The 25,309-nt window shown below is 39.3% G+C and overlaps 1 protein-coding gene across 3 annotated transcripts in view; it reads left to right on the forward strand.

The window, feature by feature from the left end:
* The first annotated feature begins 16,356 nt into the window (after positions 1–16,356).
* Positions 16,357–25,309, forward strand: part of FANCC (FA complementation group C) — a 292,921-nt gene continuing 283,968 nt past the window's right edge. For 2 of the 3 annotated variants that reach the window (XM_059072358.2, XM_059072361.2), the window contains exon 1: positions 16,358–16,559. The gene's annotated coding sequence lies outside the window, so the exon portion shown is untranslated. Of the gene's footprint in view, positions 16,560–25,309 lie in introns of all 3 variants that reach the window. The other variant, XM_059072360.2, reaches the window with a different exon arrangement.

Consider the following 25,309-nt stretch of genomic DNA (forward strand, 5'->3'; position numbering starts at 1 on the left):
TTATTGGCCCAAAGAAACGGGGGTATAAAATTCACTTTAAAGATGGGAGTGTTTGTTTTTGTCCTTAATACTTTGGATGAATTTATTAAAAGTCATAATGAGAGTGAAAATTGGACTGTAGGTGAATGTCCACTTGAAAATGATGTTGTATGTTTCCCATATTCTTAAAAGAATCTAGCATAAAGTGCACTTGAAATATCACAAACATAGGCCAGTTTATTATTATAACCTCAAATCATATTTTTCACAGTAATTTGTTCTGATGTCAGAATTTTCATAAGGAAAGATATGAAGTCTCAGTGGATCGTTACATTGCTTACTCTTGATTCAACATTTAACAGGCTTTCCTCTGACTTTATGTCCTGAGTCCATAAAGCTTATTAAATGACACTGCAAAATTTCTTTAGATGGTAGAAGCTTTGGTTAAGTGAAAAAGCCTGTTGAGGTTTTTTTCCCCTGTAGTTTCCTAATTAGGGCTTCCTTATTACATCACAAACATTAATCACCACATTATCCAGATCAGACTTACCCTATCTTTCAGATCCTCATTAATCTACTAGTAAAGTTATGAGCTCCATTAATATGGTTACATTTAGAATGTTTCCCTAAAGCACAGTATACCTATTACTGGGCTGAATAACGCCAAAGCCATAAGTCTCCTTCAGGCTGAAGATGTTTCTTGAAATGTCAGCTCTGACAGAGCAGCCTTCCCCACACTCTCCACATAGGATTCCTACAGAATGTTTGCTTTATTTACTGCTTTGTTTACTCTTTTAGCAGGAAAAAAATTCTCTGAGCAGGATCAGGTTTGCATCTTGCAGAGACCAAACCATGTGCTGTTGTCGAGAGCTTGGCTGTTTTCCATTTGGAATGGTTGAAAAAAAATGTGAGATCTTCCTATAGTGGATCACCTCATCAAGCAGAGGGAACTGCCATTTCCCTGCAATCCTAAACCGACCAGTATTTCCTGAGCACAAATGTGTTTTGGATGATTGATAGTAAAAATGGCAGGGCATCAAGCTCACCTGTCCACATCCACATCACCAAATGTGGCCAGTTCAGATGCAGAGTCTAATGTGGTCCTGCAAGACCACCAGTCATGGAAAGACTCTCCAGCCATTCACACAGTTTGTGGATGTCTCATAAATGCCTATCATTTATGAGCTATGGGAGTGTGGGGTTTTCTTTCAGAACCTGACAGAAAGAAGTCTCTGAGTCTCTCAGCCTACCTTATCGAATTCACTGTGTTCGTGGCTGTATTCGGCAGTTACTTTTTGCTTTCTGATTTTCTGTAGAGTAGTATATAGATTTAAGCATGCTGTTGCCTACAAAGGATGTCAAAATGAATAAGCAGTTAAGATATTCCTGTATACATATGGTATTTATCATAAGACACATTTAAGAGAGCTTAAATAAATATGATACTCTCAAGAAATTTCTTAAAATTAGAAAGTATTCTCCTCAAAACAAAATATTGAAATCAATGAATATTTTGCCCAACATGTTATCCGGATAAGACAAAATTCATACTGTCTGTTAAAACAACTTAGTGATAATTTTTTTTAAAGACTATGTTTCAAAGATTAGAGATTATGGATTTGTGAGCAGAATAATATAGTTATCCAAATTTTCAGCAAAACAATCTAGTCTTGCAATTTGGGGACTCATTTCATTCTTGAGATCAAGGAAACACTTTATTGTTTAGTGAGCTGCAATGAAAGGTAAGGAAAAATGAAATGAGTCTGGAAATAAATGAGCAGTTTCTTGGCTTCAGATAAGCACTTCTCAAAGTCTTTCATGATACTATTGTAGAGCACATGGAGAATTAAAGCCTGGGAAATGGTGCAGTCTGGTGGATTTATAGTTGATTAAACCTAAGAGGTCAAAGAGGCAATGTATCAATGTTATATGGGAAAGAAGGCCTTTAAAGGAAAGCTCTAGGGCTCTGTATTTGACCTTGCAACAGAGAAATGTGCTTCTCAGATTTGTAAAGTACGTAAAACTCACGATTCAAAGGATCTCTAAAGATTGTAGAGATGGACAAAAATCAACAAAATGAAATTTAATGCACAGAAGTAAAAATAAAAACCTGCCTTTAGGTTCAAAAATCCCACTGTAAAGTACACAGCCTGGCATAAGTTTATATGAGAAAACAGACACACACACGCAAACACATTCTGGATGTTTTAGTTGATTTCAAGGGGAAAATAAGCCAAGAATGTGAGCTGATGAATGAACTAACTAATGAGAACTTAATTTATATTAAATAAAGGATGGCGTCCAGATCAAGGGAAATAACCATCCCAATAGGCGCGTCCCTGGTCAGTCCACATCTGGAGTTGCAATTCTGTGTGCCACCCTGGGGAGGCCAGGCTGGGCTGAAGGGTAATGGAGAACAGGCCGAGGTCAGCAACGAGGGAGGTCGAGGGGATGATTGTGGGGGATGTGGAGAGAGGCAGGCTAATGAGGACCTAAGTCTCTGAAAGCTCGGAAGTTTCCCATAACAGGGAATGAGGCTTATTTCTTCCAGAATGAAAATGGAACATTAAAGGAGCTGAGAGAATATTTTAAATAAAGGAAATTCACCATTACACCATCCTACAACTGCAACACAAGCAAAACAGTAATCTGATGTATTAATTAAGGGATTGTTTCAACAAATCAGTGGCATGAAAAAGAGAAGGGAAATGGATGGATTTTAAAAGAGCCTGAAGAGATTTACCAACCAAATGAATTGTGTGGGCCTTGTTATATCGTGATTCCAACGACTACCTGGTAGATCAGAGATTTTCTTTTTAGATAATTAGGGAAATTGCTTTTTAATAATAGCTTTATTGAAATATGAGTCACCTGCCATACAATTCACCCTTTAAAAGTGTAAGAGTCAGTGATTTTCAGTATAGTCACAATCTTACACAGCACTCACCACTATTTAATTCCAGACCATTTTTATCACCCCCAAAAGATACCCCATAATCATTAACAATCATTGCCCATTCCCCCTCATCCCAGCCCCTAGTAAGCATTAATCTGTTTTCTGTCTCTGTGGATTTGCCATTCTGGACATGAATGGAATGATACAATATGTGGTCTTCTGTGTCTGGCTTCTTTCACTTAGCATAATGCCTTCAAGGTTCACACACATTGTAGCAGGATATCAGTACTTCATTTCTTTTTATGGATGAATAATATTCCTTTGTATAGATATGCCACATTTGTTTATCCATTCATCAGTTGATAGACATTTGGATTGTTTCCATGTTTTGACGATTATGAATAATACTGCTATGAACATTCATGTACAAGGTTTTGTGTGGTCATATGTGTTCAGTTCTTTGAGATATATACCTAGAAGTGGAATTGATGGGTCATATAATAGGGTAGCTCCATTTTAACGTTTTGAGGAACTACCAAATTCTTTTTCCAAAGTGGCTGTACATTTCACATCCCCACCAGTGATGTGTGAGAGTTCAAATTTCTCCACATACTTGATATTATAGCCACACTAGTCAGTATGAAGTAGTGGCTTATTGTGGTTTTGATTTGCATTTCTCTATTGATTGATGATACTGAGAATCTTTTCATGTGCTTATTGGACCTTTGTATATCTTCTTCAGAGAAATGTCTACGCAAATAATTTACTGATTTTTGTATTGGTTTATCATTTTATTACTGAGTTGTAAGAATTCTTTATACGTTCTAGATATGTTCCTCATCAGATATGTGATTTGTGAATATTTTCTCCCATTCTGTGAGTTGTTTTTCCACTTTCTTGATGGTATCATTTGAAGCACAAAGTTTTAAATTTTGATGAAGTCTGTTTTAATTAATTTTTCTTTTTTCACTTGTGCTTTTCTTTATATTTCTATAGTCGGATTTTACAAATAACTTTTCCACCAATTAATTTAATGTGGTTAAATATGTTATTAAAATGGTGAAATAACCACTGTCATGGTTGTGGAGGAGATGTCAAATGCAGTCCATTTAATTTTAATAAGGTAGCTTGGGATGGCTTCTCATGATGAAGTTGATAAACTTCCCATGATAAGCTAGTCAGCTTAAATTCACATTATACAAGCAGTTTAATTATCACATTGATTTAGTCAAGTCTGGAAGGCAATAGACCTTGGTGGAAATCATTGTCTAAAACATACATTGTTTGAAAATTCTTCCCCTTGCCCGAAATTTCACAGAATAGTTATGCTCATGAATCAGGGGAAAAAATATTGCTTCTAAAATCTTCTTACACATAGTTTTACCAACTTGCTAAGTCACCTGTCCTCCCTCCTACCCCCAGCAGGGGGAACTAATTAGAATCTGGAGAAATGAGAAAATACGATCTGAATACATATATTTACTCAATACTTCATATTTGGAAATATAATAAAACCTTACTTTTATAATTCAAAATATAGAATATAAAGCTTAATAAATATCTTCTAGGCCCTTAAGAGAAATTTTTCAGAAATGGCAAGGACTGGGGAAAATGAAAAGTTTTATATTTGTTCCAAAGAGACATTAGTTTAAAAATATTGGGAAACAGTGTCCCAGCGGAACAAATGATTCATGTTATAGAGGGTAAAATTACAATGCTTCCACCCATCATTTTTAAATGTTTAAATGTCTTTAAAGGTTAGATACTTTTTAGACAGTATTGCACAAATAAGCATATATGGAATAAAACTTGGTTTCATTTGATAATCAGTGTCCTGATGTAAACACAATCTCTCAAAAAGAAAAATGCAAGTGTTCTTCTTTCATTTTTACATAAATAATATTTATATTGGACATAACACAAATCACTTCCAATTAAATAATTTAATTTTTGCTCCCTCCCAAAACCCCACTAAAATAGGGCAAAATAAACAAACATAAACTCGTAAGAATAAAGAAAGCAGAATAGACAACAGCAGAGGCAAGAGTTTAATAAAATTTTGGAAGCTGGCAAGCAAATCAGTGGCTGATATCTGTCTTAGCAAACTGGAAGCTAAAATCTCCACCTTTTGAGAAGATCAGAAGTGAGCAGGTTTGCACTACTAAACCCTGGGATGGCTCAGGAATTGGAGGTGCTGGGTACTTCAGAAGCATGGGTGCAGTGCAGAGTTAAAAGCAGGAGTAAAATTGGTGGTAAGAAATAGACCCCCAAGCCGCACCCTGCCCCTTCCCCACCGCGCAGCTAGAGAATTACCCTGCCTCTACACTGGCTGAAGACAGGAAAATTGAACCATGGACTCTGATCTTGTGGTTACACTCCAACTTATGGCAGGGATAAAGTTCTGTACTGGAAAACGCCAGTGAAAATCTACACTCTGAACTGGGAGAACTGCAGCCCCCTGTATTCTGCTCAGGTCCCTTACTGCTGGCAGCCAGGAGTATGCTCCCAGGGAGGAGCTTCTCTACTGGAAGACTAACCAGCCCCCTCCCCGAAATTCTATAGATACTGATATTAAGGTTCCCCTGCAAAAAGGACAGGCTGACACCTATCACCACCCATTGAGGACCACCCATTGACAGGATCCAACCAGGTATGTGGAATTTCCAATGGACCTTTAGTGCCTCAATATTAAATATGAATAGACAAAGATCATCATAAATTTGAAGAAATATTTCAGTATAGAAAACAAAAACAAAAAAAAGGAAACAGAGGGAAAAGACAATGCAAGAAAACTTCAAAATAAGAGAACATATTGTATCCATGATAAAAATGGGGGATTATAAATATGGACCATTTAGAAAACAAGAAAGAGCTTTTGAAAATGAAATATGATTGCAGAAATATAAAATTCAATCCAACATTCAGAAAAAATCAATGAAGAAATAACCCAGTAATTAAAAGGAAAAAGACAATTAGACAGAAAATTGGAAGATAAATCATAAGAAAAGTAGAGCATTATTCATTCGTTCATTCATTCATTCAACCAATATTTACTGAATGACTGCTTTGTGCCAGACACTGGCCTGGGTATTCAGGATATATCAGTAAGCAAGCCAGTAGAAGATCCCTGCCCTCAAGGCTTCACATGTTAGTTGGAGGATCCAGAAAATAAACAATAAACATAATAAATAAGTAAATTACATAATATGTTAGGAGATGCTTTGGTCAAAAAGAATAAAAATTGAGCAGGATAAGGGAATTGGGAGTGCTGGGAGGGCTTTTTGTTTTGGTTTTTGTTTCCATTTTAGATAGGAGGATCAGGGTATACCTCATTAAGAAGGAACATTTGAGCAAAGACATGAAAGAGGTGAGAGAAAGAAGAAGCAACAGCTAGTGCAAAGGCCCCAAGGTGGGACCTTCCATAGCATGCTTGAAGAAGAGCAAAAAGGCCAATGTACTGAAGCCCAGTGAGCTAAGGGGGGATTAACAGGGGGATGATGCCACATCAATAGTGAGAATTCAGACGCGGTGCGCCTTTGTAGGTCAAGCTATGGAGTTTGACTTCTTTTTCCTTAGTCAAATAGGGTGCCACTGGAGGATGTTCAGTGAAGTGCCAATTTTGGCTTTTAAAAGGACTGTATAGCTGCAAGGTAGAAGCAGAGAAATCCAACAGCAATGCTTTGTAGTGATCCAGGTGAGAGACGGTGATACCTGGAACTAGAGTAGTAGCAGTTGAGTAGTACTTTTACGGGAAGATGCAAATGTTGAAAAGTTTAAGAAGTCAATGGGGATAAACATCAGTACAACTGCTACTGAACAAAAATATTACATAACTTAAACTAGCAGAAGAAATCTCAAAGTATCCAGTGGAAATCAGGAAAAGAGAAAAAAATGAATGGATTCATGGATATAAAACAGGACATTTGAATTAGTTGCTTTTATTTTTGTTATTTCTTACTAGTTTATGGTTTCTGAAATAAACCCATATTACCTTCTAAATTTTAAAGAGTTTGTTTTTGTTCTAAGGGTCGGCCCTCCTGTGATTCACTTTGGAAAACTGGATTTGGGCTCCTGGAGTCAAACATCTAGAAGCAGAGTTGGGGTTTGGGGGAGGGGTGGCCAAAATGAGGAGGAAGGAGGTGAGGCCCACCTCTGTGATCTTGCTCCTCAACTGTTCCTTCCAACTTTGCTTGAAATTTCCCTCCCTGGGGTACTCCTACCACAGAGCCGGCTCAGTGCTTCCCACAAGCAATGCAGAACACCTACAACAGGGGCCACAAACTCCAATACTTTTGGAGTCAGCCAAGTAACAGATATGGCAAGGTTGAAGATGTTAAAGTATATTGTAACTTGGGAGTGCAGAGAAAAATGCATGTTGTAGGTTTGTTCCCCAAAAGCAGGCTATGAGATGAGCTTTTGTATACAAGTGATTTATTAAGGAGGCAGTGGGCGGGTGCCTAAAGAAACCAGGAAGGGGAATGGAGGAAGAAGGACAGAGAAGGGGAAGAAACCAAGCAAACGTTCAATTTCAGAGTCTGCACCTGCAGGTGAGGTGGTTCCAGGAGCCCCAGTCAAGTTTTTCAAAAAGAGTCCCCACAGGGCCTGACCCTTAGCACAAAAGCACGTAGAAGCCAAAAGAGGGGCACCAGAATCAGTGTAAGAGGTTTAGCAGGAACTGGGGGACGCACCGCCATGCTCTTGAAATTTCTTTGTTTACTCAATTTGATCTTCCTCATGAAAGCCCACCCTTTGGTTTATGGTGCGGGTGGGGAGTAGAGAGGGAGTTAAAAAATTAACTGCTAGTTCTATCTGGCTTAAAGATTGTATCAGTGTCTTTAGCTGTTGCTCAGCCTTCTCAGATAGAAATGTGTCTCATTTGCCCCTTCCACCTTTCTTCTCTTGAGATAGTATCTTGAGATATGTGTGGTAGAGTGTCTTATACCCTCTTATGGTGACAGAGAAGGGTTGGGATGTCTGGTTGATGTGTCCTTTGACTCCTCTGGCCTCTGGGACCATGGCTCTAGTCCTGTTTGCAGGTTGCCTGATGTCATTCACCTCTGGTTTGGTCTCTTTGTCAGACTGGTCACAGTCTGAGGTGACCCCTCCTGACTTGGCATCACATTGATCTTCACTGACTGTAGACATCTGGGTCTATGCCACATATTCCCTCCAGCCTATGGGCTAAGCAGCCAGAGGTCCATTTACTGTCCACTCACTCTGACCATCAACTTTCAAATCACCCACAGTACTGTGGGGAGCCCCAGAGGCAAAAAGTATTCTTTCTATTGTGGAAAAAAATACATAACATAAAATTTGTCATTTCAACCATTTTAAGCGTACGATTCAGTAGCATTAATTTGATTTGTAGTATTCATCACCACAATTTCCAAAACTTTTTCAACATCTGAAACAGAAATTGTCCTCATTACTCCCTTTTCCCAGCCTCTGGTCATCTCTAATCTACTTTCTATCTCTATAAATCTGCCTATTCTAAATATTTCATGTAAGTATAATCATACAATATTTATCCTTTAGTGTGTCCGGCTAATTTCACTCATTATAATGTGCTCGAGATGTATCCACGTTGCAACATGGATTAGAACTTCATCCTTTTTTATGGCTATATTATATTCCATTGTAGGCATGTACCTAATTTTGTTCATCCATTCATCTGTTGGTGGACACGGGTAGTTTCCACCATTTGGCTATTGAGACTAATGGTGCAATGAACATTGGTGTACAAATATCTGTTTCAGTCCCTGTTTTCAATTCTTTTGGGTCTATACTTAGGAGGGGAATTGCTGGATCATATAGTCATTCTATGTTTAGCTTTTGGAGGAACTGCCAAACTGTTTTCCACAGCAGCTAAACCATTTTATATTCTAACAATGTATGAGAGTTCCAGTTTCTCCACATCAACGCTAACACTTGTTGTTTTCTGTTTTGTTTTATTTTATAATAGCCATCCTATTAGGTGTGAAATGGTTTTGATTTGCATTCCTCTGTTGATTGATGATGTTGAACATCTTTTCATGTGCTTTTTGACCATTTGTAGATCTTTGGAAAAATATCTATTCAAGTCCTTTGTCCAATTTTACATTGTGCTGTCTGTTCTTTTGTCAGAGGCAGATTTTAAGAGGAGAGTGAGGACAAAAAAACCCTTGTGCCTTCATGTGGGCCTTATGGAATCTATACACCTCTCTGGAGAAGGGAGGACATGTAGGACATGCTCAGACCCTGGACTGAAGGTCTCTCCTGCCTCTGTATTCTTCCCTCAATTCTTAGTGCTAAAAAGAGTGGTGCTTTTCTTTCACTGTTCTAACAGTGTATCCTCCTTCTGTCATCAAGAATAATAGGTAAATTCTATGAGTTGGGTTTTTGTGGCCTAAGCCTAGAGACATTACCTCATATTCTTTTGTATTTTTGATCTCTTTCCATTCACTTAGAAGAATGCCTCTGACTCTACATTCAGAAAGGCAAAAGAGAAAGACTTGATAGTAATTTTCAAAATATTATTTCCATGACACAAAAATGAGTGAATTTGGCCTGGCCTTGGGGTGTTTGTGCGTGTGTGTGTGTGTGTGTGTGTGTGTGTGTGTGTGTCTATGTGTGTGTGTGTGAGAGAGAGAGAGATAGGGTTAGCCATGAACTTCATCTAGAGGAGTACTTCTCAAATTTTAATTCATATCCACATCACATGGGTATGTTGCTAAACTGCAGATTCTGGATCAGTAGAGTTTTTAACAAGCTCCCATTGATATTAATGTTGTAGGTTCACAGATTACACTTTGATTAGCAAGGTCTCAGAGGACAATTTACACGTTAAAAATATTTTGCGAAGCCCTCAAATAGATCCTGGGCCAAACATGGGTTTAGCAAGCAGGTTCCACACTTGAAAAAAGATGGGATACTATTAGGAATCACTAAAGATTTCTATGGCATGTCTAGTACAGGAATCCCAAAGTCAAGTGCTAATTGGAGTCAGTCTGGGGCTGGATGGAGGCTACCCAGCTGGAGAACCACTGCCAATCTATAGGAGGTACTGCTCTTGAACTACAGGTGATGGTTTCCAGGCAGAAACGCTGGCCCAGGGTGCCCATATTTTCCACTTTTAGAAGAAAAGTGGGATGTAGAGAATTTTTTGTGAGATCCTCTGATTTCTAAATGTTTTCAATCAATTTTTTTCTCAAACAGCCTTCAAGGTAAACAAAACAAGTCTGTTGGCAAGATGCAAACTTCAGGGTGCTTGCTTATTCTTTCTGGCCCAATATTTTGCTAGACCCTCAAGAGATACAGAAGAAGAGGACCTGGTTTCAGCTCCAAAGATGACTGTGGCCTTGTTGGGAGCTAAGATATATGCACATGAAGCCAGGGCAAGGCAAAGACAGGTTGTCTGCAAGTGTGAGAAGAAAAGAGATCCAAGGCATTTAAGGAAGTTGTGAAATCAAACCCCAGTGAGACTGCAGATGATGCTCTGTCACTTGCAGTCCTGATTTTTTTTTTTTACAGTTAAAATGATTTCTCCTGATACATTGTCTCTACTGGCTTACATGCAGAAGGGGAGTGACATTTTTTTTTAAATTATACTTACATGTGATGAGGTTATGCCAGAGAAAGTAATCAAATGAGATAATAAACCTTACGTGCTTAGCAAAATGCCTGACATAGTAGGTGCTCATTAAATGTTAGTTTCTCCCACTCACCCTTATAGATCTTGGATCTTGAGGAATGAAAGCTATATATATAGGTATATATTATACATATATATTATACTATATAGTATAATACTATACTTTATATATACATGTTGGTGTCATGTTTGGGGTTTTTTCCTTTATCATGCAGCAGGTTTTCTTCTAGCTTTATTGAATTATAATTGACATATAACATTGTATAAGTTAAAGAATACAGTGTGATGATTTGATGTATGTGTATATTGTGAAATGATTACCACAATAGGGTTAGTTAACACCTCCATCACCTCACATAATTACTTTTTTTTTTGATTAGAACATTTAAGATTTACTCTATTAGCAACTTTCAAGTATATAATACAGTATTGTTAACTACAGTCACTACGCTGTACATTAGATCCCCAGAACTCACTCATCTTATAACTGGAAGTTTGTACCCTTTGAGCCACATCTCCACATTTCTGCCACTCACCAGCAGCTGTTTTATTGTATGACTTGAGTGTATTGAAACCTAAATGTAGCACATAAATAAATGCAGTTAATTAGTCTTACTGAGAAATGCTAGGCAATTAAAGGGTCAACCTGAAACTGACACAAGAATGGGAAAAAACTTACTTATTTTTGACTTAATAGTTTCCAGAATTAAATCATAAATGTGCAGAATTTCTTTTCATTTGCTATTTTTAAATTGCTTATTCTTAGCAGTTCTTTACTATTAATTTCATGCTAAATGAATCATTATGAAATATGTAAGAAGAAAATTATTTTTAAGCCATGTGCTTATTTCAAAATGTAATTTATTATTTTTTGCAGGCAATAAAAACGTGTTATGTTAGTTACAACACACCATGATTAGTGGAAATGCATGCTCTAAATAGGAGTGTATTTTTTACTGAATTAAAGAAAAGCAGATGAAAACTGCTCTTATATATATATATTTTTTTCTTTTTCTTTCTTTCTTTCTTTTTTTCCAAACAGGGTATATCATTGATCAATGGAAAAAGAACAAACTTTTGTTTTTTGGGAATTCTGTGTCAGAGATTGTGAAATGATAAAGTTGTTTCTCCATTCTACAACATTTATAGGATTTTAGTATTTTTTTGAATGAAACGTGCTAGTGTCTTGAGTTTATCTCATTTTGACAACATCTATGCTACTGGCAGAGAAGATGTTGATTAATTAAAGGACGATCCCCTTCACTAGACTAAGCTTCACAAGGGCAGAGGATATGTATTTTTTCTCTTTCTTTTATTTTCTTCATCACAGTAACCTCAGATCCTACTATAGTGCCTCAGCTGAGTTCAGTTGCTAGCAAGAAAGATCTAAAGTAACAGTAGTGGGATAGGGAGGGTGGGAGGGAGGGAGACGCAAGAGGAAGGAGATATGGGGATATATGTATATGTATAGCTGATTCACTTTGTTATAAAGCAGAAACTAACACACCATTGTAAAGCAATTATACTCCAATAAAGATGTTAAAAAATAAAATAAAATAACAGTAGTTATTTTAGAAACAAAACATATTTATTTTTGTTTGTTCTAAAAGAAGTCCAGGACTTCCCTGGTGGCACAGTGGTTAAGAATCCGTCTGCCAATGCAGGGAACACGGGTTCGAGCCCTGGTCTGGGAAGATCCCACATGCTGCACAGCAGCTAAGCCCATGTGCCACAACTACTGAGCCTGCACTCTAGAACCCGCGAGCCACAACTACTGAGCTCACATGCCACAACTACTGAAGCCCGCGTGCCTAGATCCCGTGCTCTGCAACAAGAGGCGCCACTGCAGTGAGAAGCCAGTGCACCTCAACGAAGAGTAACCGCCCCCCCCCCGCCCCGCTCGCCACAACTAGGGAAAGCCCACGTGCAGCAACAAAGACCCAACGCAGCCATAAATAAATAAATAAATATATTTTAAAAATAAAAGAAGTCCAGAGTTAGGAAAACCAGGTGACTCCCATGATTACTGGGGACCCAGGGTCCTTTTATTTCCTTTGTTCTGCTGTCTGTATTCCATGACCATTGTCCTTGAGGTACTTTATGGTCCAAGGTGACTGGACCTCCAGTAGGAAAAAAGAGAAAGAGGGAAAGGGCTAAAAAGCTCCCTGTCTATTGTCTTTCGGCCTTTCAAGAAACCTTTCTGAAAGTCCTACCCGACAGCTTCCACTTCTCTCTCACTGGCTACAACCTCCTTACGTGACCAACCCCTTATAGCAAGGGCGTCTGGGAAATGTAGTCTTTTTTATTGGGCACATTGCCATGCTAAGTAAAAGCAGTATTCTCATGCTAACAAGGAAAGAGGAAGTGGTAAAACAAGATTAATAAGGACAATCTAATAAGTTTTTCGTGAAGCAAAATTTATTCAGTTTATAAGACTGTTCTTTGAGACTCCTTCCCATCTTTTTTGAAAGTCAAAAATGTTACCAAAAAAGTGAAATGATGGTAGATTCCCCCTTGTTCCCCAAAGTCTTTATTTGACCTAATAAACACTTAACTCTGTTAGTCTTCTAATATTATTGACACTTTACTGGCCCACATACAGGGAACTCCTGGACTATATAGGTGAGCTGCGAGACTTCTTCAAACTCCAATATACTCAGATGGATCTGTGTTTTCCACGCAGCCTGTATGCTTCATGCCTTCTCCTTGGGAGGTTCTCATGAGGTATCCATTGATTAATTTATCAAGTAGGTTTTATCCAAAGTGTTAATGCCCAGTAACACAAAGAAGAGCTGCCACTGCCAGGTCCTTAGTCAGGGCTTGCTTTGCAGTAAGGGAGAGAAACTCACTGAAGTCAGAATAAGTGAAGGAGTGATTGTTGCAATGATACAAGGAAATCTCACCAACAACTAAGAACAGAAAAATAAGCTAGTCAGTTTGCCTTAAAATTGGGCTTAAAAATATAAAGTTGGGAACGGTAACTACCCTCTATCTCTCATGGAATAACATGGTCTTTCAACATTTTCCACCAACTAACTTTGTTTGCTACTTATATTTTTTCTTCCCTCAGTGTCTTTGGTTGGCATGGGATTTGGCTCCTGTGATGTAGGATTGGCACAGTCAGTCTCAGCGCTGTGATTTCAAATTCCTCAGCAACAGTTTGATTGGTTCAGTGAGGATCAGGTTACTATTTCTGGTTCAAGTAGTTGTGGCAGGGAGCTGGGTAATTAGTACAAATATATTTTCCTAAGGTTCATTCTTTCAACAGAGCCTAGAGAATGAGCATGTTGGGGGAGGGTGGCAGTACCATGCAACAGTTATAATACATTTCCCTTTTTCTGTTATTTTCCACCTCTGGCAGCCCTGTTTCCTGACCTCAGGTGCTTTTCCGCCATCAGCGTGGCAGATCAAAGACTTTCACTATTACTTGCACCATTTCTTGATGCATTTCGTGCACAAGCATTATTATTACTGTTTTCATCTGCAATTCAACATTCATTTCCTCAGTCAGAATGTTTTAAGAGGAAAGCAGTGCGGTTATGAACATGCACAGCCTCTGGGGTCACATCACCCCTCCCCCACTTCTGCCCCACTAAAATCTTGGAAAGTGGTCTGGTACTCAGACTGGGGCAAGAGCAAGAGAATGGCAAGTAATAAGAAGCACCAGAATCAATCTACTTGTATTCGAAGGTATAACACCTATTAGTTGAGATTCCTCTGTGCATCAGTTTCTTTATCTGTGAAACTGGAATATTGACGGCCACAAAAGATCACTGTGAGAATTAAAGAAAATAATCAGCCTAGTGCCTGGACTTAATAAACGCTTATTAAATATTCACAGTTGAGATACCAGCGGCAAATATTAGAGCCAAGGACAAGATAGTGTTAAGTGTTGGGTTGCCATATGAGAGCCGGAAACCAGGTGGGTGTCTGGACTAACTCTGGAAACATGAGTCTTACTACAATGGCTAGAATCCGAGACAGTTTATTCTATTTGCTTGTTGAATTTTAAAGGAAGATTTAATGTCAGTAACCTTGCAGCACGCAGCTGTGGTGTTTCTTCTCTCTAGAATGTAAAGATTCTAAAGGATGGATTCCATTAGAATGGATTCTAATTCTAATTGTGTCTAAGGATGAAATAATTTTCACCTACACATGCCATTTTTCATTTTTGCCATATTATTTGTGTGATTTGACTCTATACTGTAACCAAAATTGTTTCTAGAAGCACACATACTCAATTTTATGAGGCAGTTAAAAGTAGGATTCATATCTAAGTATTTTTCTCAAGAAACTTTTCATTCATTTTATAGTGATCATCTCAGTATTAAAGTATTAGGATAGCTCCATACATATGGATGCCAGATAAAATGAATGTCTATAAATTCCAATAAATTTATATTTGGAAATTTATACTATACATGCTACCCATTTAGGTCTAAATTAGGCTTAAATATGATGTCCTTTCATATACTGTAATGAGCCATGCAACTCTTTATTAATCACTGATTTAAAAAAACATAAAACTACAATATGGCAAGACCTCAATTATTAACACTACAAAAACTAGAAATGATTTTTCAACAAATACTTAAAAGGACCTGAGACTAAAGAGATATTTTCTCTAAAGAAATACATGGTTTAATTGCTTCTTTTGCTGGTAAACACAAAACTTAAACTTGTCACATTTGTCACCACATAGGCGACTTTCTTCTTATGGCCAAGGTGCCATGATGAATATCACTCAAGCATGTGTCTCTTTGCACAAGCCCTGCTTTAGATTTACTCACCTTGAACTATGCACACATCAAACAAGCACAGACCGCTTTAGTTGGCAGGGAATATTTTCAAGAATATATTTAACACCTTATTTCTTGATATAGATCCTGCCAATTTTGTCTCAAATTCTAGGTCTAGTTCCTTTTTCATCTCCCTTTAATTAAAAAAAATTTTTTTTTTTTGTTGTCACCATTACCCTACACACTAACTTTGTCACTTACAAGCTGTATAAACTTAATAGATTATCTAATCTCTGAATTCAATTTATTCGGTAAAGTGTATTTGGTAAAGTGGATATTCCTTTATTATAGAAGGCTGGAGGTGTCTGAATATTTTTATTATGTGTGTACATTGCCTTGTAGTAAATTTTTTGAAAGCACCTGTTAAGTTGTAGTTTTATGTCATTGATTAAAAAAAAAAATATGGCTTAAGATTAGGTAGTTTCCTCAAAAAATTTTTTTGTAAAAATTTAAACATCTGTGAAAAACCTTCGTGTATTACTAAGTTCAAGAATTAAAATTAAAAAATCCACCAAGACACGCTAATACTAACATTAATGGAAGATTATTAAAAAATGCTGTTTTCCATTTATTTATTTAAACGACTTAGGTTTAAATGCAGCGTAGAATTGATTTGAACCCCAATCAAACAGCTGATAGAACTGATTTTGGTGGTGGTGAGGGGCATGAACCCAAGAAAGATTCCTTTTTCGTGGGTGCCCACACTTAGAAAATCATATTCTAGGCCTTCTTCCGAGGTTTTACCTTCTTGACAAAGACCCAACTTTTCTTTTAAAAGGTCTCTGCATTTTGAATAGAATCTTGAAATAACTGAGCAACAACTGATTAAAAAATCCGCGTTTTTCCCCTCCAGGTACTTCCTGCGGTCTAGCTGCGGCCAGCGACACCAACCAGAGACCGCTGACATCTAAGGCAGCCTCAGCACGTCCCCCTCGCCGGGGAAGCCGCCCCGCCAGGCCGACTTCCGGTTAAGCCGGGGCCCCTACCCCGCCCCGCCCCACGAGCAAGAGATTCGTCGGAATTTTCCCGCGAGGCCGCGGGGGCGCGGAGCCGCTGGCCAGGCCCCAGAGTGCATTGCGGATACGTGCGCGCGCGGCTCCATTGACGAGCGACCGCGGGAAAGTTCTAAAAAAGTCAAAACAAAACAAAAAAACCAGTACGAGGCAAAGTCAGATATTCAAGCCACAGAACCGGGCGGTGGCAGGCTTTCCGCCACTGCCCAAACTGCTGAAGCAGCTCTGGCGCGGACCAGCTGGTAAGAGAGAGGCCGCAGAACGACAGCGAAGGCAGCTGCCTCCTTCGGGGGTCTGGCCGACACGTCAGCCTGGGGGTGTGGGTTGGGTGAGGGTGGGGGAGACTCGCTAGAACGTCCTCTCCGTTCCCCGCCTCTAGGTGGGTGAGCAGGGCTCTCGCTGTCTGTAGGGACTGAGGAGAGTGGGTAGGGGATGGGATGGCGCCAACCGTAGGGGCGGGGCCCCTGGCGAGGGGCGTGGTTAGAGGGCGGAGGAGGCCCAGGGGGTGGAGCCGACAGAGGGGTCGCAAGGAAGGGAGTCCGCCAGAGCGGTGGGAGCTAGGGGTTGGCGTTTTGCTTCTTTCTGTTCATTTAGCCTAGGTTAGCTATGTTTTCTTAAAAGGACAGGAGCAAAGGTGAATTTCTTCGCCCTGGATCCGTGGGAGATGTGAAAAGGTCGCCTTTTAAAATTCATCACCCTTTACAGCTGGCCGCATGCTCTCCGTACCGCCCCCCTTCCTCAGGGCGCTGGGAGCGGGAGGCCAATTAGAGGAGCCCCGGGCGGGCTGTTAGCCCTCCTACTCTGCGGGCTTTTCATCCTGTGAGGGGAGGAGGATTGTGGTGGGCGGTCATCTCCCAGTAACTCACTTTTTTTGAATGACAGGCCAAATAGCGTACAAAGCCTTTGAGAGGTTTTTTTTGGGGGTGGTGGTGGGGTGGGGTGTGTTTGCTTAGCTTGCTTCTTTCGAACTTTTTTACGTGGGCGCGTTTACAACCATGAACCCTCTGTGGTCATGTTGTATGGGCTAGAAAAGTCGGGAGGGCGCAAAAGATTTGGAGTTTTTAAAACATCAGAAATTTGGGACTAGAATGTCAAATAAAGGCCAAGGAATTTTCCAGCAAAGACCTGTATGTGCCTCTGCGTTTGTCCTAATCTGAAACTGTTGGAAAGCTCCCGGGCTCCTGGTTTCATTCTAACCTGTGTCCCATTTAATGCATCTTAACTGAGATGTGACTGAGTTATTTATCAGACGAGCAGGCACTTTTGGACCACCCAACTTCAGTTCTTTCTGGATGTCACTCACCTTTAGTGATGTGCAACTCAGAACAGTTTTTCATTACTCCCCTCATGAGAGTTGGAAAGGTTGTTACAAATGATAGAATTCATACTATGTGTTGGGGTCATTTATACATGAACTTAGATAAATATATATTCATTGTGACTTTATCCATTAAGCTTAAATCAAATTGATGTTTCATTCTAATGTACTGTGCCAGATTCGCAGGGAAATAAGCCCTCATATACATTACTCATATATGTGTACAAGAAAGACTGCATCAAAAAAGAATTTGCTTTTCCTAGTTATATCAAAGGCCTCTTTCCCCCAGAGTAAAATTTAGGTCCTGCTTCTTTAGAGTTGAGCTAATTATACCTTGGTATATTATACATTTTAATTCATTCTTTTCATTATTTAGTCATATACCTCTTGATTTCTTGAAAAACGTTTACTAAGGCCCCAGAAAAGAAAGGCAAACTCTGTAGTGGAATATCTGAATTTTTTGTTCCGTTCTCTAATAGGAAGCATTAACTTGATTGATTGGCTGGATTTGAAAGATGTGCTGCTGCTTGTATGTGAAACTGTTGTGCATGTACATTTTAAAATAAATGGTACTTTTAACAAGTTCCATATTTCAGCAAGTAGTTCCAGTAACAATTATACAAATTTTGTATTTATGAAAACCAGTTACAGGGAGGCTAGCCTAGCCAGTAGAAAGTTGGATTGATTATCCAGGCCACAGAGACAGCTGAGGAAATCTCACATCTGTGGCAGTTCCAGGTTGGTAGTGGCGGAGCCTCAAGTCAGGCTGGAAATCAGCACTAAATGGATTATTATTATTTTTGTAATTGAAGTATACTCGATTTACAATATTGTGTTAGTTTCAGGTGTACAGCATAGTGATACAGTATTTTTGCAGATTATACTCCATTATAGGTTATTACAAGATAATGGATATAATTCCACATGCTATACAGTGTATCCTTGTTGGCTTATCTATTTTATATATAGTACTTTGTATCTGTTAATCCCATACCCCTAGTTTGGCCCTCCCCCTCCTTTCCTTTCCCCTTTGGTAATCACAAGTTTGTTTTCTACATCTGTGCATGTTTCTGTTATTGCATATACCTTCATTTGTATTATTTTTTAGATTCCATGTACAAGTGATACTATACAGTATTTGTCTTTGTTTCACTTATTTCACTAAGCATAATTTCTCTAAGTCCATCCATGGTGCTGCAAATGGCAGTATTTCATTCTTTTTTATGGCTAACATATTACATATATATACTACACATCTTAATCCAGTCATCTGTTGGTCGGCACTTGGGTTGCTTTCATATCTCGGCTATTGTGAATAGTGCTGCTGTGAACATTGGGGTGTATGTATCTTTTCGAATTAGTGTTTTCATTTTTTCCAGAGACTGTACACAGAAGTGGATCATATGGTATTTTTAGTTTTTTTTTTTCTTTTTTTTTTTTTTTTTTTGTTGTACGCGGGCCTCTCACTGTTGTGGCCTCTCCCATTGCAGAGCACAGGCTCTGGACGCGCAGGCTCAGCGGCCATGGCCCACGGGCCCAGCCACTCCGCGGCATGTGGGATCCTCCCAGACTGGGGCACGAACCCGTATCCCCTGCATCGGCAGGTGGACTCTCAACCACTGAGCCACCAGGGAAGCCCTGTTTTTAGTTTTTTAAGGAGCCTCCATACTGTTTTTCATAGTGGTTACACCAATTTACATTCCCACCAACAGTGTGGGAGTATTCCCTTTTCTCTATATCCCTGGCAACATTTGTTATTTGTAGACTTTTTGATGATAGCCATTCTGACAGGTGTGAGGTGATACCTAATTGTTGTTTTGATTTGCATTTTTCTAATAATTAGCAATGTTGAACATCTTTTCATGTGCCTGTTAGCCATCTGTATGTCTTCTTTAGAAAGATGTCTATTCAGGTCTTCTGCCCATATTTTGATTGAGTTGTTTGGTTGGTTTTTTTTTTTTTTTTAATTTTATTTATTTATTTTTGGCTGCATTGGGTCATTGTTGCTGTGCGTGGGCTTTCTCTAGTTGCTGTGAGTGGGGACTACTCTTTGTTGAGGTGAGCGGGCTTCTCATTGTGGTGGCTTCTCTTGTTGTGGAGCACGGGCTCTAGGCACACAGGCTTCAGTGGTTGTGGCTAGTAGGCTCTAGAGCATAGGCTCAGTAGTTGTGGCGCACGGGCTTAGTTGCTTGGTGGTGTGTGGAATCTTCGTGGACCAGGGCTTGAACTTGTGTCCCCTGCATTGGCAGGCGGATTCTTAACCACTGCGCCACCAGGGAAGCCCAGATTGTTTGGTTTTTGATGTTGAGTGGTAAGAGCTCTTTGTACCTTTTGGGTATTAACCCCTTGTTGGTTGCATCATTTGCAAGTATTTTCTCCCATTCTGTAGGTTGTGTTTTTATTTTGTTGATGGTTTCCTTTACAGTGCAACAGCTTTAAAGTTTAATTAGGCCCCATTTGTTTATTTTTGCTTTTATTTATTTACCCTAGAAGACTGATCCAAGAAAATATTGTTACAGCTTACGTAAAAATGTTCCACCTATGTTCTCTTTTAGGAGTTTTATGGTTTCAGGTCTTACATTTAGGTCTTTAAACCACTTTGAGTTTATTTTTGTATTGTGTGAGGGAATATTCTAATCTCATTGTTTTATGTATGGCTGTCCAGTTTTTCCAGCACCACTTGTTGAAGACACTGTTTGTTCTCTATTGTATATTCTTGCCTCCTTTGTCATAGAGTAATTGACCATTGGTGCATGGGCTCTGTATTCTGTTCCATTGATCATGTGTCTTTGTGACAATACCATGCTGTTTTCATTACTGTAGCTTTGTAGTATAATCTGAAGTTTGGGAGGGTTAAACCTATATCTTGTATCCTGCAATCTTGCTGTTTTCATTTATTCTAATAGTTTTAGGTGGAAACTTTAGGGCTTTTTATATAGAGTATCATGTCATCTGCAAATAGAGACAGTTTTACCTCTTCCCTTCCAATTTAGATACCTTTTATTTCTTTTTCTTGGCTTGTTGCTGTGGCTAGGACTTCCAAGAGAAGTGATGAGAGTGGGCATCTTTGTCTTATTTCTGAATTTAGCAGGAAGGGTTTCACTTTTCACTGTTGAGTATTATGTTGGCTGTGGATTTGTTGTAAATGTCCTTTATTATATTGAGATATGTTCCTTCCATACTCACTTTGATGAGGGTTTTTATCATGAATGGATGTTGAATTTTGTCAAATGCTTTTTCAGCATCAATTGAGATCATCATTTGGTTTTTGTCTTTTCTTTTGTTAATGTGGTGTATCATATTGACTGATTTGTGTATGTTGAGCCATCCTTGTGACCCTGGAATAAATAAAACTTAATTGTTTAAGTGTTCCTATATTGGGGTGCATGTATGTTAAGAAGTATAATATCCTCTTCTTGTACTGATCCCTTTATCATTATATAATGCCCCTTTTAAAAAAGTTATTGTAGTATAGTTGCTTTACAATGTTGTAAAGCAAAGTGTACAGCAAAGTGAATCAGTTATACATATACATATATCCACTCTTTTTTAGGTTTCCTTCCCATTTAGGTCACCACAGAGCACTGAGTAGAGTTCCCTGTGCTATACAGTAGGTTCTCATTTGTTGTCTATTTTATAAATAGTAGTATGTATATGTCAATCCCATTCTCCCAGTTCATCCCACCCCCTCATCACCCTTTGGTAACCATAAGTTTATTTTCTAATCCATGACTCTATTTCTGCTTTGCAAATAAGTTCATCTGAACCATTTTTCTAGATTCCACATATAAGCAATATTATACGATATTTGTCTTTCCTTTCTGACTTACTTCACTCTGTATGACAATATCTGGGTCCATCCATGTTGCTGCAAATGGCATTATTTCATTCCTTTTTATTTATTTTATTTTATTATTTATTTATTTATTTGGCTGTGCCAAGTCTTAGTCACGGCATGCAGGATCTTCATTGCCGCGTGTGCGATCTTTTTTGGAGCATTTAGGGTCTTTAGTTGTGGCATGGGGGCTCTTAGTTGCAGCGTGTGGGATCTAGTTCCCTGACCAGGGATCGAACCCAGGTCCCTTGCATTGGGAGTGTGGAGTCTTAACCACTGGACCACCAGGGAAGTCCCTCGTCCCTTTTTAATGGCTGAGTAATATTCCATTGTATATATGCACCACATCTTCTTTATCCATTCCTCTATCAATGGACATTTAGGTTGCTTCCATGTCCTGGCTATTGTAAATAGTGCTGCAGTGAACATTGGGGTGCATGCATCCTTTCGAATTATGGTTTTCTCTGGATATATGCCCAGGAGTGGGATTGCTGGGTCATATGGTAGCTCTAGTTTTAGTTTTTTAAGGAGCCTCCATACTGTTCTCCATAGTAGCTGTGCCAATTTACATTCCCACCAACAGTGTAGGAGGGTTATATAATGCCCTTCTTTGTCTTTCATTATAGCCTTTGTTTTAAAGTCTAGTATTTTGTCTGATATGAGTATTGCTACCCCCACTTTCTTGTTGTTTCTGTTTGCATAAAATATCTTTTTCCATCTCCTCACTTTCAGTCTGTGTGTGACTCTGAAGTGAGTCTTGTAAGCAGCTTATAGATGGGTCTTGTTTTTTTTATCCAATCAGCCACCTTATGTCATTTGATTGGAGCATTTAATCCAATTGACATGTAAAGTAATTATTGATAAATATGTACTTATTGCCATTTTATTCCTTGTTTACCAGTTTTTTGTTTTTGTTTGTTTTTTGTAGTTCTTCCTTGTTCATTTCTTCTTTTTTTTTTCTCCCATTGTGGTTTGATGATTTTCTTTTCTCCTATGCTTGGGTTCCTTTCTTCTTGGTTTTTGTGTATCTATCATAGGTTTTTGTTTTTGTTTTTATTGCGGCACACGGGCCTCTCACTGTTGTGGCCTCTCCCGTTACGGAGCACAGGCTCCGGACGCACAGGCTCAGCGGCCATGGCTCACGGGCCCAGCTGCTCTGCGGCATGTGGGATCCTCCCGGACTGGGGCACGAACCCACGTCCCCTGCATTGGCAGGCGGACACTCAACCACTGCGCCATCAGGGAAGCCCTATCATAGGTTTTTGATTTGTGGTTACCATGGGGTTCATATATGTTGACCCATAATTATATCTACTTGCTTTAAACTGATAGTCATTTAAATTCAAACATATTCTAAAAGGTCTACATTTGTCTTTCTGTTTGCTGGTCTGATTGGGTGATTTCTATGTTCATCTTCCAGATCACTACGTGTTTTTCTGTGTCATTTGGTCTGCTATCCATTGCTTCTGGAGTGCTTTTTAATCTCAGAAGTTGAACTGTTTTTGATAGGGTCTTCTTTATATTTTCTAGTTTCTTGTTAAAATGATCTGTGCTGAGATCAATTCTCTTCCCTAATTCGGTTAGCATTTTTATTACCAGTGTTTTGAATTTAGGGTCTGGTAGGCTGATTATCTCTGTTTCATTATTTATTTTTTCAAGGGTTTTCTCTTGCTCTTTCAACTGAGGGTAGTTTCTCTGCCTTTTTATCCTTTCTCTGTCTCTATGAATTTAGGTGAAACAGTTTTATCTTGTGGTCTTGAAGGAGTGTTCTTATGTGGGAGCATCCCTGTGTAGACTGTGTGTGCCCAGTGCCTTTGGTGTTAGGGCTGAATTTGATGTGGATGCCAGTCATGTTTTTCCTCAGAGTGTGCTGGTTGCTATCACTTTGGTAGGGGGTGTGGCTGATGATTGGAGAGCTAGAGTCTGTGCAGGGTGTAAGACAGGACTTGCTCTCTGCTCAGTGGCTGTAGCCAACCTGTAAGGGGCAGATTCTGCTCCCAGGTTGCTGAAGAGGATGCCCTGAATGTCGAACTGAAGCTGGCTCTGTTTCCTTTAAGTGTGTGTTTTTCCTTCTCCCTGCACTGGGGCCTTTTCCCCAAAGGGGGGAAGTACTGTAGCAAATGGGACTCGTGTGCTTATAAAGACCTGATGTTCTGCCTTTGTAGGCATCTGCAGCTCTGCTCAGACGCAGCTCATGGTGTGTCTTTTCCCCTGTTGTGGTTGTCCCAGATCTAGTGCTAGGTTGTTCTGTGGTGTGGAGTGGGCAGGGCCAGAGCATTCACTAAGCTGGCACTGGGGAGCATGGTTTGGTGGTTGGGGGAAGCAGTTGTGCTGCTTTCAGAAGTCTGGGCTGCTTCTGTGGTGCTGTTTGAGTAAGCATCAACAATAGCCACTGCTGCCTCACCTGGACCACACCTTAGGCCCCCATGTGTGCTCTGTGTCCCTAGATCGAGTCTTTCCCCAGGTCCTGGCTACCCTAGATCCCGTGCCAAGCACGGGATTGGTGTGGATTGGGGAGTGTGGCAAGGAAGCAGCCACTAGGGCAGACCTCTCTCCTCCCTGACTGGTGGTGAGCCAGCACCCATGTACCTCTTACTAGTGGAGTCTTGGCTTCTCCAGTCTTTCTGTCTGTCCCAGCAGTTCTCCAGTCAGCCAAGGGGGTTTGTCTCCCCCGCATAGGCCCTACTCACTCCCCAGGGTAAGTGTCTGCCCATGTGATCTCCTTTTCCCTCTTAGTTCCATCCTAGGGGCACAGGTCCAGCTGATGCTTTTCTTTCTGTCCTGCCCAATTATGTATGTATCTTTATTACAGCCTTGATTTAATAGGATTTCTTCTGCCAGTTTCCAGTTAGTTTTCCTTGCGAATTATTCCACATGTAGATGTGAGCTCCATGTCCTCTTATTCCGCTATCTCGATCCCCTCTCCCTTAAATGGATTTATTACATTTTTATTTTAGGCTGGGGTATGTACATTCTCTGTTTTTGTTCATAGATCTTGAATGACTGATTTTTAATATGAAAGAACACCTATAGGGGAAGTGCACTGACTTCGCAGTGTTTTAATAAAAATGCAGTAGAAGTAGAGAAGGAAAAACTTTAAAAATTTCATCAGAAAAGTTAGATAACAAGGCAAATCTTGAGCATTTAAAATTTTCTACTAAATATCAGACTTGTTTTTTTTGGACTGATTTTGGAAGAGACTTTGCAGAGTTATCTGGTCCATTTTCTTAGGCTCTTCATAAACTCTGCTGCATGTGTAGATCTCTGTTAAGATCTCTAATATAGGAACATCTATAATCTTCCTGGTACCTTTCTCTAGTTACAGGAAGGTAGAGTTCATATGGAAATCACCTTTTGGAGACTATATCCTTATTTTCTAAATAATTAGGTGATTTTTAGTAAATTAAGTAAATTTTGGGGATTGTGCAGTGATCACCACAATTCAGTTTTAGAAATTTTGCATCACCTTGACAAGTTTGCCCATGCAAGTTTTGCACTCAAACCTGGCTTCAGGCAACCATTGATTCGCTTTCTGTCTCTATTGATTAATTTTTTCTGGACATTTCATATAAATGGATGTATAGAATAAGTGCTGTCTTGTGCCTGGCTTCATTTAGTGTAAAGTTTTTGAGATTCATCCATGTTGTAGCATGTGTCAGTAATTTGTTCTTATTTATTGATGAATAACCATTGTATTATTATACCACATTTTGTTTATCCATTCATCAGTTGATGGACATTTCAGTTGTTTTTACTTTTTGGCTATTATGAATAATGCTGCTGTGAGCATTCATGTGCAAGTCTTTGTGTGGACATAAGTTTTCATTTTTCTTGGACAG

The sequence above is a fragment of the Kogia breviceps genome, chromosome 8 (assembly GCF_026419965.1).
Source record: "Kogia breviceps isolate mKogBre1 chromosome 8, mKogBre1 haplotype 1, whole genome shotgun sequence".
Taxonomy (NCBI): Eukaryota; Metazoa; Chordata; class Mammalia; order Artiodactyla; family Physeteridae; genus Kogia; species Kogia breviceps.